Source organism: Boleophthalmus pectinirostris, unplaced genomic scaffold (genome assembly GCF_026225935.1).
Source record: "Boleophthalmus pectinirostris isolate CB_2022bp ecotype Guang Dong unplaced genomic scaffold, ASM2622593v1 HiC_scaffold_5, whole genome shotgun sequence".
In the NCBI taxonomy this organism is placed as follows: Eukaryota; Metazoa; Chordata; class Actinopteri; order Gobiiformes; family Gobiidae; genus Boleophthalmus; species Boleophthalmus pectinirostris.
In genome coordinates, this window is record NW_026571404.1 from 40997908 (window position 1) to 41019750 (window position 21843).

General features: G+C 42.8%; 1 protein-coding gene and 1 pseudogene across 1 annotated transcript in view; both read left to right on the forward strand.

The window, feature by feature from the left end:
* Positions 1–21843, forward strand: part of LOC110170284 (pro-neuregulin-3, membrane-bound isoform) — a 636481-nt gene that overhangs the window by 479339 nt on the left and 135299 nt on the right. The gene's annotated exons all lie outside the window — the stretch shown is intronic.
* On the forward strand, positions 9358–9474 carry LOC129411638 (5S ribosomal RNA; annotated as a pseudogene).

Consider the following 21843-nt stretch of genomic DNA (forward strand, 5'->3'; position numbering starts at 1 on the left):
TAAAACAAATTATAAACATCACATGCAGCTGGTCAGAAAACTCAAAGAGTTTAAAAGTAGCTAACATAAAATTTGGATGTTGGATGTCAACACACACATTTAGACACAATATGATTACACAACTTTTTTATGAGACATTTTCTCTACATCATCATTATCATCATCACTTTCATACAACCATAGACTGTATATATGAGTGGACAGCTCTAACGCTGTAGCCGCCATGTGCCAAATAGGAAGTTCTCCAGGAGGCTCTTCCGGCTCCTTCTGACTCTGGCTCCAATGGACTTACATTAGGATCTTGTGGCTCCTCTCTCTGTAGCTGCTGCAGTGAGCCTCAAACATTTTGGTCTTAAAATGTTTGTGTTAACCCACGACACATGATCCTCTTCATAATATAGAGTCTGGCTCCAGATTGGCTCCTGTAACCGTGAACATCACGAGCCTCATTTGAGTGGTACTGAACTCTGTGGGTCACACTCACTTAGTCCACTTCTTTTATACAGTCTATGCAACAACATGGCTTCGGAATCATCATCATTCTGGCACTGGCTGCTGCACTGACACATGTCGGTACAGGATAAACCTTTAGTTTCTGGTGTGCAGTTCTGCAGTCGCCTTTGTACTTGGCAGTGGTGAACCGTGGACCTGGACCCTGAGCCTTCATTAGGACTAACTGCTGCTATCATGACATCATTTATTTAAAGAAAACTAAATGAAGCAAATTGCGCATGCACTTATTGCATATATTTGCTTAATAAACATTAGCTACTGTTCAACAAGATGGATAGATCCACGGCTGTCCAGGCTCCGAGCTCTGGTCTGGCCGTGGACTCTGAGCTCCAGTTCTTCCGTCGTCCAAATAGGGGTGTCCTGCTTGTTTTTTGACACTGCGGTCTCACTTATATTTGCTATCACAGGGTATTCACAAGATGTTGTGGTATGTGTGTGTGTATATATATATATATATATATTATATATATATATATATATATATATATATATATATATATATATATATACATATACATATATAGGGAATGTGTCTACGGCCAAATACCTGCAAAGAGTGAGGCAAGTCCTAAGAAGCCAGCTCAATGGCAAGAACAAGGCGCAGGCAATCAACAGCTCTGCCCTGCCAATGATCAGATTCCTGCAGGAATCATAAGCTGGCCAAAGGAGGAGATACAGACCACAGATGTTAAGACATGAAAGCTCCTGACCATGCATGGAGGGTTCCATCCCAATGGCTTGAGAGGGTCTGAAGGACACACAGAGGCTCATTCTGGAGGTCAGGAGCAGGCCCTGGGCACTTGAGTAATAGAGGCCCAGATCTACCACACCAAACAAGTGCCACGGTGTAGACTGTGCAAAGAGGCTCCTGAGACAGTCCAGCACAGAACTGCAGGGTGTAAGATGCTGCAGGGAAAGCAAACATGGAGCGACATAACCAAGTGGCGGGCATACTGTACAGAAACATCTGTGCAGAGTACGGGCTGGAGACCCCAGGATCAAGGTGGGAAACACCTCCAAGGGTTGTGGAGAACGACCGAGCCAAGATCCTGTGGGACTTCCAGATACAGACTGACAGGATGGTGATGGATCAACCAGACATAGTGGTGGTGGATAAGAAACGGAGCAGAGCCGTGGTGGTGGACAACACAATACCAAGCGATGGTAATATCAAGAAAAAGGAACCGCCTGTCAATCTCACGTTCCGTCCTCCCCTCACTCATGAACAAGACCCCGAGATACTTGAACTCCTCCACTTGAGGCAGGGACTCTCCACCCACTCGGAGAGGGCAAGACGCCTTTTTCCGGTCGAGAACCATGGCCTCGGATTTGGAGGAGATGATCTTCATACCAGCCGCTTCACACACGGGTCAAACTGCCCCAGTGCTGCAGATCCTGGATGAAGACAACAGGACAACATCGTCTGTGAACAGCAGAGATGATCCTGTGGTCCCCAAACCAGACTGTTCGGCCCCTGACTGCACCGAGAAATTCTGTCCATAAATACAATGAACAGAACTGGTGACAGTTGCGGCCTTGGTGGAGTCCAACATGCACCGGGAACAGGTCTGACTTACTGCCGGCAATGAACACAGCTCCTGCTCCGGTCGTACAGGACCCAGACAGCCCTTAGCAAAGGGCACCGGACCCCATACTCCCAGAGCACCCCCCACAGGACACCATGAGGGACACGGTCGAATGCCTTCTCCAGATCCACAAAGCACATGTGGACTGGTTGGGCAAACTCCCATGAACCCTCGAGCGCCTGATGGAAAGTGTAGAGCTGGTCCAGTGTTCCACGACCGGGACGAAAACCACGGTCAGATTCTCCTCTCCAGTCCCTGGCACAGATCGGGGAGGCTGAGAAGTGTAACTCCCCTGTAGTTGGAACACACCCTCCGGTCCCCCTTCTTATACAGAGGGACCAACACCCCGGTCTGCCAGTCCAGAGGTACTGTCCCCGACCGCCACACGATGTTGAAGAGGCGTGTCAGCCAAGACCCACAACATCCAGAGACTTAAGGTACTCAGGATCTCATCCAGTCACGGGCTTTATATTATGAATAGGATTTTTTTGATCTACAAAATAGCAAAAAAAAAAAAAAAAACTAGAAAAGCACTCAGAGAGCGCAGACCTCCACCAAGGACTACCCCCATTTTTTATAGAAATTGCAATAAAATCAGTCTTCTGGATCAGATCCGGATCAGCCTTTGGAATATGAAAGAGGATCCCATTGTCCATCCCTGAGTCAAATTTCATGTGGTTTGGTCAATAATTAACCGAGATATTGAGAAACAAAATTTTTGGCCCCATTTACCACAATGTTAACTAAAATTTCAAAGTGATCCAGAATCCAGGATTTCTTCCGGATCACCCCCAAAATGAAATCAGTTCTTCCTTTTCACATTTCCAACAAATCCTGAAAATTTCGTCAAAATCGGTCCATAACTTTTTGAGTTATGTTGCTAACAGACAAACAAACAAACAGACAAACGCCGGCAAAAACATAACCTCCTTGGCGGAGGTAATCAGGATCATGTAGAGCGGGTTCATACAAACATTTTAAGACCAAAATGTCAAGGCTCACTGCAGCAGGTACAGAGAGAGGAGCCACAAGATCCTAATGTAAGTCCATTGGAGCCAGAGTCAGAAGGAGCCGGAAGAGCCTCCTGGAGAACTTCCTATTTGGCACATGATGGCTACAGCGTTAGATCTGTCCACTCATATATATGGTCTATGGTTGTATGAAAGTGATGATGATAATGATGATGTATAGAAAATGTCTCATAAAAAAAGTTGTGTAATCATCTTGTGTCTAAATGTGTGTGTTTACATCCAACATCCAAATTTTATGTTAGCTACTTTTAAACTCTGAGTTTTCTGACCAGCTGCATGTGATCTTTATAATTTGTTTTACCCATATTGTTGATGTATTTCAGCAGGATAATAATAAAAAAAAAAAGAAAAACATGTTTTTGGAGGAACATGGAGTATTATATGTGAATATTACAGTGAAAATGCAAGAAAACAACCAAACCGGGTCATATTTGACCCACTTATTCATCTAAGGGTTAATGTGGGTAGGTCTTACAGCTTTGTAACTCGCACCATTTGATTCCCTGACCCTGAAAATGTGGGTTTAGCAGTTAAAATCAACATTTCAACTTATTCAGAAGCTGAGATATTACAAAAAGGTTTTTTGGCGGCCTTTTTTTTTTTATCCAATATGGCCGCCATAAAGACATGTGGGCAAATGCAAACATTGATTTTCTGACTCCATATACTATAACCTTTCCAAAAATATATAGGTTAGCAAATCCCCAAAAACTTCCCACTAAGGTCAAAAAATGGCAATAAGGAACCGGACTATTACATTTTAAATTGACGTAGTGCAAATATATGGTGCAATATCTGTTTTTGGAATGTTTTAAGTGTTTTATGTGTTTAGTAGTGTATTTTATTGTGTTTTAATGAATGGTGTGGATCTGCTTTTACTTACCTCCCTTTTTATATCTTCTGTCCAGGTGCTAAAAAGAGTCCCACGGAAACGAGCTTCCTCTTTTAAGGTTCTGGGCTGGACCATATTATTATTTTGTACAGGGGCTTTAGGTTAGGTGTTTTATTGGTTTAATTGTGTATTTTTAGGGTTTTTTATGTATATAGTTGGTGATTTTAATAGTTATCTGGTTTTGGGTTGTTTTATGGAGGTTTAGGTTATGATTTTAAGCTAATGATTCTAATGATAGTTTTNCAGTGAAATGCAAGAAAACAACCAAACCGGTCATATTTGACCCACTTATTCATCTAAGGGTTAATGTGGGTAGGTCTTACAGCTTTGTAACTCGCACCATTTGATTCCCTGACCCTGAAAATGTGGGTTTAGCAGTTAAAATCAACATTTCAACTTATTCAGAAGCTGAGATATTACAAAAAGGTTTTTTGGCGGCCTTTTTTTTTTTTTATCCAATATGGCCGCCATAAAGACATGTGGGCAAATGCAAACATTGATTTTCTGACTCCATATACTATAACCTTTCCAAAAATATATAGGTTAGCAAATCCCCAAAAACTTCCCACTAAGGTCAAAAAATGGCAATAAGGAACCGGACTATTACATTTTAAATTGACGTAGTGCAATATATGGTGCAATATCTGTTTTTGGAATGTTTTAAGTGTTGATGTGTTTAGTAGTGTATTTTATTGTGTTTTAATGAATGGTGTGGATCTGCTTTTACTTACCTCCCTTTTTATCTTCTGTCCAGGTGCTAAAAGAGTCCCACGGAAACGAGCTTCCTCTTTTAAGGTTCTGGGCTGGACCATATGTATTATTTTGTACAGGGGCTTTAGGTTAGGTGTTTTATTGGTTTAATTGGTGTATGGTTTTAGGGTTTTTATGTATATAGTTGGTGATTTTAATAGTTATCTGGTTTTGGGTTGTTTTATGGAGGTTTAGGTTATGATTTTAAGCTAATGATATTTTTTACCATCCCTGTTTCAGCATAGTAGTTTTGTCCAATCAGTAGGACCAACATAAAAGGTGCCTCACTTTTTTTGCACTTGCACTATTTATAACTGGGCTCGACATTAACGGTTGTCCGCTGGTCCGGGGCAACTAAAACTTTTGTCCGGGCAAGTACTCTCCTCTGCCTAGTTGCCCGAGCGGGCAAGTGAAAATAAAGCGACACAAATCTAGTCCCCCAGTAATAACTATTTATTTGGTTGATAAACAAAGCGACGGGTTGTCCGTTCATAACGCATTTTTTTCATTTCCGTGAAAGGAACAGATAAGTCCAACCTTTTTGAACTGCCACGAAAAACGGCCGCGGTGACAAGTGCTCACTTCATGCACGCTGCTGTGCGCATCACAGTCAATGTTTTGTCTTTCCCACTGACTGTAGGCATCTTAAATAAAACGGACGTAGTATTACGCTGCCTCCTGCACCACAATCTTTGCCCAGTCAATCAAAATGTCCCTTAGTGCGGACCGTGCCACTCCACCCCTTTTGTTTTGTCTCTCATTCTACCGTCACATCTCACATATCTAGGAAACTTCATGACGTGTCGGAATGAAAAGCGAACTCAGGGCTAAACCCAACTCCAAAAATTTGCCATATATTTATCAAGCCTACTCACTAATCTCAGTAATTAGTTAAAATGCATAGGTTATTATTATAGCCCGTGCTTTTGGGAATAACATTCACTGGGACGGTACCGGGGCGTCTCCAAGCGATACGTGCGCTCTGTGAGCGGGGCGTGTGTCACCGGAGGACCACGCCGCGTGACATTAAACCTGCTTCTCTACTTCAGTCCTCATGGAGCCCTGTACGTGCACACTCCCACATCGTACTGAGATCCATTCATAGAGAAACAGTCCTACCTGTGCGCCTCCAGTGCGTCGCTCCAGTGCCACGCGCGTAAATCCCGTGTTTTCTTAACCTATTACGCAGCGACGAGAAGCGCGAACAAGGACCTAAATTTAAGCAGTCCAAACTAACTCCACAGTAGAGGACCGAGATATGTAGTAGTTTTCTTTATAAGTGCGCAAAGGGTACAGTTACAATTTATGTTTTTATGCAAATTAATGGCCAATATTATTAAGAAAATACTTTTCAGTCATTGAATAACTTTATATCTATGTTAATTCATATTTTAAAACAGAGTAGGCTACTATACACGGTTCAGGTATAAACTCCAAATGCGCACGCAAATAAACGCACAACTGATTGTCACAAAGACTGACCTGCGCTTAAGTTTCGCTTTTGTTTCTCGTTTTTCTGCACTTTATATAAAAGGCAGCGCATAGAGCATGTGCTCTTACTTTGATTAATAACTTTACGCTTTTTCTACTCGGAGGAGGACGGAGGAGAATTATGGAGAACTTTAGGCAGATTCGTTTGGATACATCTTTACGCACACGCGCTCCACGCTGGATATATTTACCAATGAGGAGCAGGGTTTTTGCGGAGTTTTGGTTCATATTATGTTTGGCTTAAATTTGACGCGGACACTGCAGGCTGTGGATTTATTATTACGCACTTTGGCTTTGAGACTCTATAAACGCCCCGCACTGGAGACTGGGTGTTTTCAGGTGGATACAAGTTTCATGCTGCACCTTGTTTCTTCAGCTCTTCTGTTTTACCGGTAAAAGACACACTGCACTTAGTTTGGACACATGTAGGACATGCTCAACATGTTAAACATGAGCGCTGTTTGTGCAGTACATTTGCGCAGAGCGCAGTACTGACGCGTGATCACCTGCACTACTGATAAATTGAAGTGAAATTAAAGTGTGTGTTGGCTTATTGACGCGGGCATTTAATGAAAGGGACCGAAAGTGGGCACCGAGCGAACTTTTGGTTTTTTTAATACCAGTTTTTTAGTACTTACCAGTACTTACCGGGCCTTTTCGGTCGATGCCTACTTGAAACAGAGTTTCGATACCCAAACACTATCTGCGCAGACTATAGGCTCGTGCAAGTCCAGTTCTATGGTGTACTGGCACTAAAATATTTGGAATGTGAAATGTGCAAGTGAAAGTCGGTTTCTTAACCTGTGGGCGAGGGTCCAAGGGAAGGACTTATAAGGCTATATATTTGTGAAGCTCATGAAGCCAAAATTAACTTTAAACATACAGAAAGTAAATCAGATGTAATGCAAAGTAGTGTAACTCCATTACATATGAGGGACAATACTGCATTACAAAATGTTACACTGCAAAAGGCAATATGTATCACAGTTTCAGATTAACTTGCTCATTGGTCCCAGCATTGGTCCCAGATGACAGCAACCAGGACTATAGATGTTCTGTCATATTTATCTATAATCACATTAGTTCTAGTTGTCACCTGCCCATATGGGTCTGACAACCTAAGACACATTGAGGCACTCTTAGATCTCTGAGTGGATACAAGAGAGAACAATTTAATGAGAAGACCAATGATAATCGTTTTCATCTCATATACATACAAATTTGGACACACTTTTTCATGTATGCTTCTTTTTTTCCCTCCATATTTACACTGTGGAGTGTAGTATGAAATGATTTAAACTTGTTTTATATATTTGAGATTCTGCCCCACTCTCTCAAACCATTTAGTCATTGTGGTCATGTTATGTTGGTATTCATATGAAAAAAAAAGTTTTTATATGCCTGTGCTAGAGTTCTAGTCAAGACTGCATTAATTGAGGCCAAGACCTGTCCGAGACCTCAGGGTCCTGAGACCAGGACAAGACCAAGACCTCTGAGGGTTGAGACCAAGACCACAGCCCATCGAGACCAAATCATGACCATCTTTGTCATTTTTGACATTTATTTGGATTTTACAGTTATTTTTGGCACATATATATCAATGTTTTTAGAAATCTATCTCCATTTTATCTGATAAATGTTAATTTAAGATTAAATTAAGACAAGCAAACTGTACTGTACTGAACACTGCCCTTTTTTAGACTCTCACCCACAGTTTGAGAACCCTTTCTTTAAGAAAACTTCCATTGGTATTTTACACAAAACTGCTTCAAAGTGAATAAAGGGGTAGGATTTTTAAACCCGTTTTGTCAAGTTTCTAACTGGAGTTACATTCACTTGCTGGTTTTGCAGTGGGATTTACCACATTTACCAAACGCATGTCGTGACAAACATAGATGCATTTTGAGCACTTTTATTAGGCAACCTTCAACCACATGTAGTAGTAGTGCTGCTTTGTGCCAACAATGTAACATAAATTTGGATTCGTTTTAGTATTATTTTTCTAATCTGTGGGCATTGAAGAGGGAGCCCGTTTGTGCTATATGCAGGGAGGAGCGAGAGCGCGAAAAGAAGGAGCAGATGACGTGAGGCAGATGGGCAGGTAGAATGTTTTAAAAAGTTTATCCTTCCCTGTGATACATTCTGGTACGAGAGGGTACACGCTGTTGCGGACAAGGCACGCGCGCTGGGGGCGCTCCACACAAATGCACAGGCTGCAGCGAGACACCCCGCACGCCCCCGCACACCGGTACAAGTTTATTGCCGATAGCAGTGGCCGTAATGAAATATGATCGCACCTGTCTAAAGTCAGACCTCGAGTCCGAGACAAGACCGAGTCCAAGTGCCTTCAAGACCGAGTCCAAACGTGGTCGAGTCCGAGACGAGACCAATAACTCGTGTAACCTCGCGAAACCACAGCCGTGCGTCAACGCAAAGGCGGTTCTACCGGCAGCTTGCAGCAGGAAGTACACGCGCAGCTCTGACTCTGTGTTTCTCAATGAGAAAGACTATCAAATTTGACTGGGCGCGTTTAGTCGCTTGTATCAGGTCTACAGTTAAACTAACAGCTGAACACACTTGTATTTACCTTCTGTACAGGCTGACCACGGCAAAAGCCACGATTTAAAAAAGTAAATTTTAAAGCTCTTATTAACAGTCTTTCTGGACCTGGGCCCTTTTACATGACACAGCTCTGCCCCAGGAGCACGTTGTCCTGACGGTAAAGGCACAAATACAACCAAAGATTCATGCTCTGTGTATTTGATGGGGATACGTGTAGAGTGTCAAAAAATAGGATGGATCCTATTTTCTGAAATCTACGCGTGCAGGACGCGTTGCTCCATACGTGCGTCTAGCACCTGCAGTGAAGCCGTCCTCATTCACTTTCCATGCATTCTAAAAGTTAAACGTCCAAAAGTTGCAGTTTTTACGCTCGCATAGAGCGAAATGTACGTGCAGTCAAGCCAGGCCCTAACAGCTGAACAGACTTGTATTCACCTTCTGTACAGGCCGACCAGGGCAAACGCGAGGATTTCAAAAGCAAATTTTAAAGCACTAATTAACAGTATTTCTGGACATGGGCTCTTTCACAGGACACTGTGGCCATACCGGCTTGTAAAAGCCTGATCCCGTCAGATCTCAGAAGCTAAGCAGGCTGGGCCTGGGTAGTACTTGAATGGGAGACCGCTAGGAATTCCAGGTGCCACAGTGGGTCGTTGTGTCCTTAGGCAAGACACTTCACCTGCATTGCCTAGTATGAAAGAGGTGTGAGCGTGAGTGATGGTGGTGGTCGGAGGGGCTGATGGCTCAGATTGGCAGCCTCGCTTCCGTCAGTCTGCCCCAGGGCAGCTGTGGCTACAGTAGTAGTTTACCACCACTGAGTGTGAAGTGAATGAATAATGAACTGTAAAGCGCTTTGGGTATCTTGAAAGACGCTATATAAATGCTATCAATCAATCAATCGACACAGATCTGCCCCAGGAGCATGTTGTGCTGAGCCAGGCCCTAAAAAAGGTCTAGAGTACTACGACACTAGCCTGTGCACATATTTAAAATTATATAATTAACTGAGCACCATTTTGTTTTTCCGGGCAAGTAAGTCTGGGTGTCGGACAAGTAAAAAATTATAGCCACTTGCCCGGTCAAGTACTTGTAAATGCTTAATGTCAAGCCCTGTATAATCATTGAAAAACGAAAAGTAAACCGTGGACCACAACTATCTGTCTGTGTTTGGATTTTTTTAACCTTACTCACTGAACCCCAAGCCGCTCACGGTCAAGCTACGTCACAGAGGTTGTTCTAGAGTCTTTGGTTCCATTCGTATGATCCATCTCTTCAGTTTGCCATAAATTTTCCTCTTGCGGCCACATTCAGGGAGGTTGGCTTCAGTCCTGTGGACCTTAAACTTCTGAAGAACATGTGTAACTGTAATCACTTTAACATCAAGCTGCTTGGAGACGGTCTTATTGCCTTTATCTTTAACCTGCTTGTCTATCATTTTCTTTCTAGTCTCCTGTCACAGTTCTCTTCTTCTCTTTCTCTGGTTCAGTGTTGTGTCCATCATGTCTCGAAACAGCACAAAGGACAAGTTTGAAGAACCTGTGATACAAATTAGAGACACACCTAAGTTGAACATGTCCCTATTGTTTAGTTACTTAAAATCTTTCCATCATTTTTGTCAGGCCAGTTTCATTAGTTTGTTTATGGATATTTTTTGAACAACAATTCAAAAACAGTGGCTGATTTTCATTGGTTATTTGTCAGGAAATTTTAATTTATTATTGCTTTTCTCGGAGTCGGCGTCAGAGCACATCTAATGGAGGGGCGTGGGTCACCAGCAGGGGGGGCACTGCCATTTGAGAAATATTTTAACGCGGTGGAGTCATACACAGCAGACATGCTATCAAACACGTTTTTCTCTAACAGTATTTGGCTAATTATGTGTTGTTGTTGTTATTATCATCATTATTATATTAAGATTATTATTATTATTAGCTGCAATAGTTGTTGAGGCTGTGGTAGACGATAGGCACACAAGACAATAATAAAAGGTTGAGGTTTATTAAAAAACAATAAGTCCTGCCACTGGTTGTAAACATTAAACAACAGCCTCTCGTCAAAAACACCTCTGAACTAGAAATAGCCACGCATCGGACAGCACCAGGGCTGTAGTGAGCGAGGTACGCGAGTCGCCGTCCAGTCCTGTCCTATAGAGACCTGAGACTTGAGGGACCGGGACTAAACCAGGACTAAACCAGGACTAAACCAGGACCAGTGGCGGCTGGTGGTATAATTTTTGGGAGGGGCACCACCAAGGGCAAAATTATAAATATATATTATGAATAATATATGTATTATATATATAGGCTGTAGTATTATAACAAATACCAGAAACAGACATTTTGGTTAGTATTGGCTGAACAGTATCGATCAGAGCACAATGAACAGCCAAGCGCAAACTTTATGCAACAACACAGCCTAACACGCCGCTCACACCCAGACCCAACAACGTCAGTAAAACTACAATAAGAGACATGAACACAGATGCCGCTCCTACAGCACACGACAGAACAACCAGAGCAGCTCCATCGCACCCACCAGCTCATTTACGCATTATTAACTATAACACTATTTAACTATTAACACTATAACACTATTTAACTATTAACACTATTTACCTGTGAGGCTCCAAGTTCAGATTTGCCGCAAACTAATGAAAACCAGCCTCTTACCTTCTCCAGAGACTGAAGCAGAATGTTTCCTCTATCCACTGTCCCACTGGTTCTGTCTCCAAAAGTCTATTGTCCAATATGAAGAGATGAAACTGGTCCAAATCCTGGTCCAGTCTGGTCCGTGATGCGAGGTCCGGGAGCCGAGTGCACAAGTTACGGTCAGTCCATATCAGCACCAGGACACCAGGTAGAATTATGCCTCTGCGCGCTATGCTCAGGTCAAACTTTTACACCCAGAAACGAGCGGGCAAAGGCGGATAGAGCAGCGAGCGACTGCCCCGGGTCCCGGCGGCGGCAGCGAGAGTCCGGTGTTCCGGATTGTCTGGCGATCAGTTTAACTGGTAAAGGCGGGGCCACATCTGGAAGCATGGGGGGCGTGTCCTCTCGCTTCCATTCACTCCCATAGAGACACAAAACTGCCAGAGCTGTATTGTCGCGATAAACCTTCTTTATCGTGGCGTATTATTTCCCCATTGAAAAATAATCCAAATGTATCCCGCACATGTTCCCATCAAGACCTGGTTTGAAATAACAAACGTTGCTCTTTACTGCAGCTTATAAACGCGCTCAACCACTTGCTCTGTTCGCTGCTCCAGACGCTCCTATAACAGGTGCCATATCGCTATGTCGTGTAACAAATAAATATGGTCAAACACAAAATACTGTCCGTGTCGTCACTGTCATGAATGTTGCGTTTGTGTAGACATGTACAGGCTTATATAATGTGTATAATGATCTAGTTCACACAATTTGCTACCAAAATAGGGATTGACTCATTGGATCATTTTGACACAATCACCCAGAGTGAAATATTACACAACATCTTGCTGTGAACACAACAGGTAGACTACATCTCCTGCTTCCAGATCCAGACGTGTTGGGCGTGTCCACTCAGCTGTAGATATAGTGGGCGTGCACCATGCTCCCAATCCTTTTAGTCAGGTACAAAAGAAATAACTATCATATAGGCCAAAAGTCGTGTACACGTTCAGTATTTGTCATCCCTAATGCACTGTGTAATTGGCTGGTCTAGAATAAAGAAAAAAATGTGACTGCGTTTGCCTATTATATGCTTCGTGATACAGAATATACATTCATCTGACCAGAGACAGACAAGAATGTAGCATCAAGATCACTGAAAAACACTACACAATGAACATATAAACTTCAGTGACTACAAAAAGCCTCCAGTCCAAAAGGCTTGCATGCAGCCGCAGCGCAGCAACAACCAGATCAAGTGGTTAAGGCACGCCCACCACATTTGCAGCCAAGTGGACACGCCCACCACATCTGGATCTGGATGCAAAAGATGTAGTCTACAGTCAGATGTTTTATATCTGGTTTGATCCTAGTTTAGACCTAGTTTAGACCCATATTAAGGCAGCAAATTGTGTGAAATGTCACATTGCATACATGTACATATAATATAGGCCTATCTCTACACACGCAGACCCCTGAGAGTAACAGGACTGGCAACAGTTTATCTTTGAGTATTTTTATCGGCAGGTTTGCGACTTGAAAGAGAGCACAAGGACCATAATATTAGTTGTTGACATGGAGCGTCTACAGCAGCAGCAGCGCAGCGACAACCAGATCAAGTGGTTAAGGTGCACGCCCACCGCATCTACAGCTGAGTGGACACGCCCAACACGTCTGGATCTGGAAGCAGGAGATGTAGTCTACCTGTTGTGTTCACAGCAAGATGTTGTGTAATATTTCACTCTGGGTGATTGTGTCAAAATGATCCAATGAGTCAGTCCCTATTTCGGTAGCAAATTGTGTGAACTAGATCATTATACACATTATATCAGCCTGTACATGTCTACACAAACACTACATTCATGACAGTGAAGACACGGACAGCATTTTGTGTTTGACCATATTTATTTGTTACACGACATAGCAATATGGCACCTGTTATAGGAGCGTCTGGAGCAGCGAACAGATCAAGTGGTTGAGCGCGTTTATGCGCTGCAGTAAAGAGCAACGTTTGTTATTTCAAACCAGGTCTTGATGGGAACATGTGCGGGATACATTTGGATTATTTTTCAATGGGGAAATAATACGCCATGATAAAGAAGGTTTAACGCGACAATACAGTTCTGGCAGTTTTGTGTCTCTATGGGAGTGAATGGAAGCCGAGAGGACACGCCCCCCATGCTTCCAGATGTGGCCCCGCCTTTACCAGTTAAACTGATCGCCAGACAATCCGGAACACCGGGCGGCGACAGTCCCGGGTCCCAGCGGCAACAGTCCCGGGTCCCAGCGGCGACAGTCCCGGGTCCCGGCGGCGGGTCTGTCAGTGTCTTTGATTCTGTTCTCGCCACTTCCTGTGTGGAGCTTTAGGCTAAAGTAGCAGCTGCCGCTAATCGTGGAGCTGCTACGAGTTGACGCAGCAGGTTGACGTTACGTGACGTGAGTGACAGGACAGTTGTCCAATCAGATTACACTAAATAAACAGAGACTGTGACGTGTGAAATGCGCCAAGCAAAATCATTTTAAAATAGTAATAATAACGGCCTGTTGGGGGGTGGGGCACCAGTGGCCGCTAGGGGGGGCACGGCCCTCAAATGCCCCCCCTTGCCGCCGACACAGGCTTTTCTTTGTTTCAAGTTCTTTCAGTAAAAATTTTTGATTTTTCTGTGTGTGTGTGTGTGTGTGTGTGTGAGCATATATGTATATAGTTTGTTTATCAGAAGTTTTCAGACTTTGAAATCTTCTGTTAAACCGTTGAAATGCACATAGATTTAATAGTAGTTCTAGGACAGCTCAACAGAATAGACAACGCTGTTTATCCAACTGAAAATTATTAAGAACATTGTTAAAGCTCATCTATTCTGCAAAATCAATTTTTCAGTTGTATTGTGAAATGATTTGTGCATGTCTGAGCAATCTTTAATCGCTTATTTTTAAGATGCCAAGTTGTGATCTTTTCACTGTCACCAGCATAAGTCCACTGCTCTGTACTTTTACTTTTACTCTTTTATTTTCTTAATTGGTGATATGCTTAGTATTTGGCAGTGTTGACATTTTGGCACAAATGCCTTTTATTGGTGTCCAGATTTGGAGCAATTATGCTATTCATGAGGGTGAAACAGTGCCTCTAACAAAAGTTAATGAAACTGACTAAATTAAACAACACAAAATAATGCAAATAAAACATATTGCCTTCTTTAGGACACCCCCCTTCTGACTCATGCTACTTGACCAAATATATTTGCTGTTTTGATTTAACATGTGAGTGCACAGTAGTTACTGTGTCATTACTACTCAGTTACTACTCACTAAATGTCTCTCTTTTTCTTGATTAGTTGCTCCTAGCCAGTTTCTGAAACAAGCAATCACCAACAGGGCAAATCTATCCCATCAGTCCTGAAGGTCCATTAGAGCTGAGCATTCGTGACTCTGCCTGACAGGAGTGAGTCTGACTGGCCACTCACAGTCTGATGTACAACCAGAAAGCTTTACCAAATATTTCAGTCTCTCTAACATTGCTATATGCACCTTAAATGTAATAAGGATACTATTACATGTATTCATGGAGTGGTATATTAGGGGTTTGTGGGGAACCAAATTTAACTTTTAATTACTCAACCTGCCCCTAGAATCTCCACCATGATTTTAACTGGTACCAGGGGAACCAGAAATAATAAAAAAACAAAAAACTTTCTTCCCACACATAGGTCACATAGGTTTAAAGGGTGGAAAAGGTACAAACATGAATATATTTAATTTATTATAGGTTTATTTATAAATGAAAATGTCCCTTCCAAGTGCAAATTGCCAGTGTCTTTGCTACTACTGTGTATATCCTCTTACTGTCCTCTACTGAGTAGGTTTTGTTGGGCCAATGGGGGGCAATCACCAGAGGAAAGGCACGCTCTGACCAGAGGCTGTCGGTTACAACTGTTAAAGAATCACTGGTCGGACCCAAATATGCAGTAACAAAAGTATTTAATAACAAAAATAGTCGTGGACAGGGGGATAGATTCCAGGGGAGGTAGGACGGGCCCAGGTTGGCTGAAGAGCAATGGTGAAGAGGCTGACCAGAGGCTTGCGGAACAGGTGGTAACGGGAAGAGGCTGGCTCCAAAACGGTTGAACTGGGGAATGGACAAAAGTAAACAGATAAGAAAGACTCAAGAACCTACAAAATGCTCAAAAACACAAAAAGCCTGAGTAGTCACCACTTGGTTGACGGAACGATCTGGCACTGGAGAGCAGGTCAGCAGGTCTCTTATTGCCGGAGATGATTACTGACGAGGATCAGGAGTGGAGCTCAGCAGGTGAGATGATTTGGGGACCCGCCCAGGAAAAATCAAATAAGGTGAGAGAAGGGAAGAGGGAGCAGGGAAAGGAGGGGTAGGAGGAGCAGGGAGAACCCTCACAACAACAGGCCATATTAGGCATGTAATTAATATGTTAGACTTGTAAAAACAGTGTTAATGGAAAACCTACCTCAACATGGGCGATTCAGCTCATACAGCTATATTTTATCTTCATCCACATGTTCTGCCAGCAGATTAAAGATCCTATATCACACAAAATTGATTCGTGTGAGCTTTAAGCCATGTTATAATGCTGTCATCCAATCAAAAACATACCTGGAGTTGTGTTTTGTTTCATTCACATATATTTGAGCAACCCTTTATTCGTCAGTCTATATCTCCACAACTCAAAATGCTTTGTTCCACCTTGTGATGTCATGAAGCAGTTGTTTTCAAGTTAACAGCTACCTTTTACCTTTTGTTCAGTAGAGATTAGAAATTCAAGGATAGTGTATAAAAACCACTGTGGTAGTCACCATTTGGACTGCCCCATGTTCCCCCTCGTGGCCACTGTAATTGTTTGTTTGGTCTAGTCCTGCCCAGTATTACGTTGAGCGGCTGTTTCGAGTGCATTGTGTTAGACATGTGCCGTGTGCATTAATAATAATTAAGTGTTGTAGTGTATTTATGTTTGTAATATGTATAGCATTATTATGTGTATTTGTTCAGACACCCGAATGTAGCCAATATTTTGAGTTCAGTTTCATCAGTGGTGGAGCGTGCATTTCATACCTAGACCTTCAGTAGTGCTCCATCTGAAACAATCCACTCCTCAAGAACTATTTTATAGTTACATTATACACAGTATAAAGAGCCGTGGAGATTCCGTGCACGGAGAAGTGAGGAGAGGGAAGCGCGGAGAAGAAGTGAGGAGCGCTAAACCAGGACTGTTTGTCAGGACTGACCCGACGGTGCGCCTGCGTAGACTCTTGGGTGACCACAAAGGACAGCACCGGGGCTCCATGCTGCACGGGGGTTGACTCCGCGCTCCACACTTCTTTGACTTTGACTCTGTCTAGTAACAAGTGACGGCTGAAATGTGATTGGTCAAATACTTTAATATGAAAATACATGTGTGGAAGCAGCACAAGCATCAGAAAAGCTCTGAAAGGAAGCGGACAGACCATTTGGAATTATTTCATAATAATATAATTAACATCAGTCTGTGATTCAGATATTTTTGTAGGTCAGCAGAGAAGATCTTGCAGGCCCTGACGACCTGCCATTGAGCTTCATAATATAATTCTGTTTGTGATTTATATCTGGTGTTTCTCTTTATGTTAATGTACGAGCTATTATTTATGTTTGTCACCTTTTATATGTACTTCTACGTCAAATGTTTTCCTAATTAGTCTTAAGTTTTTCCTTTGTCCAAACTTCGCAGTTATATAATTTTGCCCCGTCCACTAATTAATATTCATGACATCGCCAAACCGGACGTCGCAATGATCGGAAGCCCGAAATTCTTGATGCGTCTATTCCGGGTTGTAATTGTCTCCCCATGCACGGCCCGTTTACAAGAATGTGTATGGAGGCGCTATGGGAATCGGAGAGGTAGGCGTTAGTGATTTTGACTGTTTTAAGTAATTTAGCGATAGTGTAAAAAGTTATTATTTGATCGGCAGCATCCTGATATTGTGGCAATACTCTCACCTAAGTAAGAATATTGTAGTGACACTGTGACCCCTTAACTTAAAGGAAGTGGGGGGAGATCGGGGTAGAGCGGAACTGACCCGCAACAATAAAAGTGGCTCAGATGCGGGTTACGTTTCCAACAGAAAAAATCCAAATGATTCTTGTGAAGATGTGTGGCATTTTATTGTGACATATTGACATCACAAAGTGGAACAAAGTGTTGTGAGAGAAGAACTCAAACTAGATAATTAGGGTTTGTGTGTTAAACATGTATGCATGAAACAAACCACAACTCCAGGTATGTTTTGATGAGGAAACAACATTACAAAAGATTAGAAAATAAGATAATACTGTCCCTTAAGGTCTGTGTCAAACATTCACTTCTGACATCCCATTCTACAGCACAGTGAGCACAAAGGAGCGTAGACAGCAGCAGCAGTGAAGGGGAAGCTAGGGTTACCTTTACGCTACTGCAAGAGGATGACTGATGCGTTCTGACATGTCTCCATAGAGCACCTCTATTCCAGAGCTGTTCCGCTCACTGTATTATCAATATGTATTATATTGGAGTGTGGCTAATTGACAGTCACAGTTCACAGCATGCATGTTTGGCTGTGCACATTTCAAGATTCCCACGCAGACTGGAGAGCTGTGTGTGTTCTGCTGCAGCACTGATATGCCTAGTACTGTATCTGTGATCAAGAAAACATCTGTGGCCATACGGTTGCTTGAGTGCAAACCCAGACCAGGCTGCATACATCATTTTGATGTTGAACAAGTAGACTAAATCTGGAAGTACTAGTAAACTCTAGAGTGCTGATTTCCTTTCAGTATAGCCTCACTAATGGAAAATGTGTCCATATGCAATACTTTAGTCAATTTAAAAGGTCCTGTATTGCACAAAATTGACTTGTGAGTAGGCCTGTAACGATAACAAATTTTGACCAAGAATTTATTGTGATAAACAATAATATTGACATTTTGAGACCATTTTCAACTAATATAATGACCGTGGAATAAAAATGCTAATACACCCTTTCAGAGATCAATAAACTTGACTTTCTAAAGAATATTTAACACAGAAACTGCAAGATAACGAAAACAATAGGCTTAAATAAAATAGACTTGTTAACATAAGAAGAGCCAAATGTAGTCTTGCTGACAGCGAGGACTTGTTCACAAAAATGCATTTGAACAACCATTGTTAAACCAAACAAAAACAATAAATAAATGGATTATTAAGTCTCTGTAACAAAAAAATTGCCCTTAAAAGTAATTTTAGTTGTTGACTTACTTTGGAATATTGTGGCCCCTGCTGCTGTTGCCTTGTCATTTTGGTTTTGAAGTGTTCGTATTAACCCGCTCTCTATGACCCTGTTTCACTGTGAGGGAGCTGCTGTCCTGGCTGGTATTGTGTCAGTGTCTTGTGGGATTTCAGTGGATTTCCGGCTCTTCTAGGGGCTAGTTGTATCACTCGGGTATGGGTGGATATCGGCTGCGGAGGTTTGAGACATTTCTTCTCGTCGTTTGCACACTCACTGTATTTGACGCATGTGGCCTTTGAGGCGTGTCCCACTCACTAGTGTTGATTGGGCATCGTGACTTGTTTTGTGACACGGCAATGAACTGTTTTGGTTTTGACAGTGGCGCTAGCTAGAGCTGTGGCTTCATGTTCACCGCACAGACAGCGGCGCTTCCTGCACTCAGGCTGCGCGCGCATCTGCTGAGAGAGAGAGAGACAAGGAGAGAGAGAGACGGGGGGGGGGGGGGAAGAGAGAGAGCAAACAAACATGCAAATAGAATTGATCAGAGCCAGAAAAAGCTATCAGGCTCGTTAATTAATTGTTTTACTGATTATCGTTACGGGGCAACGTGTGAGCTCTAAGCCAGGTTATGCTTGTTACCTCATCAAACACATACCCACAGTTCTGTTGTGTCACAATGTTGTTTCACCTTGTGATGTGACAGAAGAACTGCAGATGTGTTTTTGACCTGGAAACTGCAAAACAGCTGTATTCACAGCCACTGCTACATGGCCAATGCATTCAATCCACTTTAATTTTCTTAATCAGTGAAACACATAGGATTCAGTGCACTTTAGATGAATATTGTGATTTCAAATGTTTAAACTGTAACATAATGATCCACATGTGTCATAGATTATAACTATATAGCAGACACAATCACAATATGTCTTCTTTAAGATTACAGTGTTAGGTATATAGTTACAGTTTCAGCCTAATGCTTCTATTCTAAATACAAGACCAAATAAATGCGTGTGTTCTGTTAGATGAAATGCTGTCACAGTGAGATAGTCATGACTGTTAATGACTGAGAACAAAGTGAGAACCTTGGAACTAGTTGAATAGCTGCAGAAGTGGTTTTGTCTGTGCCCCATGACCCTCTGAACGAATACCTCTCCACAAGAGTTATTGAAAACACACATTTCCTCCTTTATGCTGTGTCTCTACAAGTCTCCCACCTGACGTATCTAACCTGCCCGTGCCTCTCTGCCTCTGTCAAAGAGCTGGATGTCCTTGGAGCAGTCTCAATAGAACGTTTCATTTTCATCTTCCCTTTTACTTGTTTGAATAAATGCACATTATTTGTTTGATTTAAGTGGCTAACCGTGTCTGCAACTCTGCATAGAAGATGGAGGCTGAAGCAGTGATGAACATAAACGTGTGGGTGATATGGGAGCAAGCATTTTTAATTATCCAAGGCTGCTGATAGCTGCCTGCAAACTTGCAATCAGTTGGGCTCATGTGTATATCACTGTCAGTGGCTCACATTACACTTGTGCATATGGAAACATTGTGGGATACCTTGGTGGACCTAATTTAGTGTGTAGAACCCATTCTAAGACTTAACAAAACAAAAGCACTGTAAAATAGCATTTTCTCTTGTAATAATCAACACACAAGATACTGACAGGGTCACCTTTTTTGTCCATCAGGCAAAGTGTTACGAAGAATCTTGGGAAACCAGCTGCAAAATCCCAACTATTGATTCTCTGGCATGGTGCATCTAGTGAGAGAACAAACAAGTAGACGCAGAGAGACGAAAACTAAAGGAAACACACACATGAAACTGTCCCACACAGTTGTTTCTGTGTCATGAGGTAATATCACTGTAACTGAAAAGACGTGGGTGAGGCTACAAGTTCAAACTAAACCTGCTGCTGACTCATAGTTTTAAATCAGGTTTAGGCCCTTTAAAGGTTGTATAGAGGATTTTCCAAGGAATGACAAATCCAGCGACTGTTTGTCCTTTTTCAAATGTTGCGCATGCGTGAAACCACCCCCCCTCCCCTACAGCTCCCTACGTAGAAACGCCTTCTCCCGCCTCCTCTTTACGCCAGAAACAGGTTTGTTTACAGCCGGTGCACTGCACATGACTTGTAAACAACTAACTACAGTGTTGGTTAGGCAAGGCGGAGAAGTGAGGAGCGGGGGGAGCGGGTGTGCGGACATTTCGTTCGCGGACGAGAAGTGAGGAGCAGGGAGAAGATCGGAGCGGGGAGAGGAGAGGAGAGAGGAGAGGGGAGCGGTGCGCGGAGATTTCGTGCCCGGAGAAGTGAGGAGCAGGGGGAAGAGCGGCGGAACGGGCAGCGGGGACAGGGGCAGTAAGGGGAGCAGAGAAGGTTGCGCGGAGATTCCGTGCGAATGAACTAGCTACAACACGCAGCAGCAAGCGGACTCTTTCTTTGCCTTGAAAATTACGTTTTCAGACATAGGATATCGCTTTCGTGTCCTGAAAAACGTTTGACTAGCTCTTGGAAATAAAGTACGTTTTCATAATAAGCAGAAGTTACCTGTCCAGGAGTAATTTGGCGACCAATGCGTCAGTCTTTAGACCCTGCGTCTGCTTCAGTCGCGTCATCGCTGGAATGAATCTTCAAGAATCACCTTAGTTTGGCTTCCCTGCTTTTCCCCTTGTCTTCTTCTTTCAGCGACCTCAAAAACGGACTTTCTTTTTGTGGCTAACTGCTCCTAGATTCTTGTCTGCCATTGCAACAAACTTTGTGCGAACTGCGAGAAAGATATAGGTAAAAAAAAGCCGCTAAGAACTGTTGCGTTGGTGGAGTAAACAGCATCTGTGCGGCTTGCGTCTGTGGATTGCGTGACAGGCGTACGTAAGCCACGTACCGGCGGTGCACAGGCAAGTCAGTTACGCTAGAAACGTAGGGAGATTGATTGACAGCCTGTCAGCTAACAGATAACGAGGCAGTGTCATTATCTATTGGCAAATGTTTAGCCCCACCACGTCCAGAGTTGATGAATTTTTATTCTCTTTTTTTTGGTCATCATAGTTACAAGGCTACTGCACCTCTATAATGCTATCATTGACAACAATTGACAACTTGAAACAAAAAAAATCCTCCATA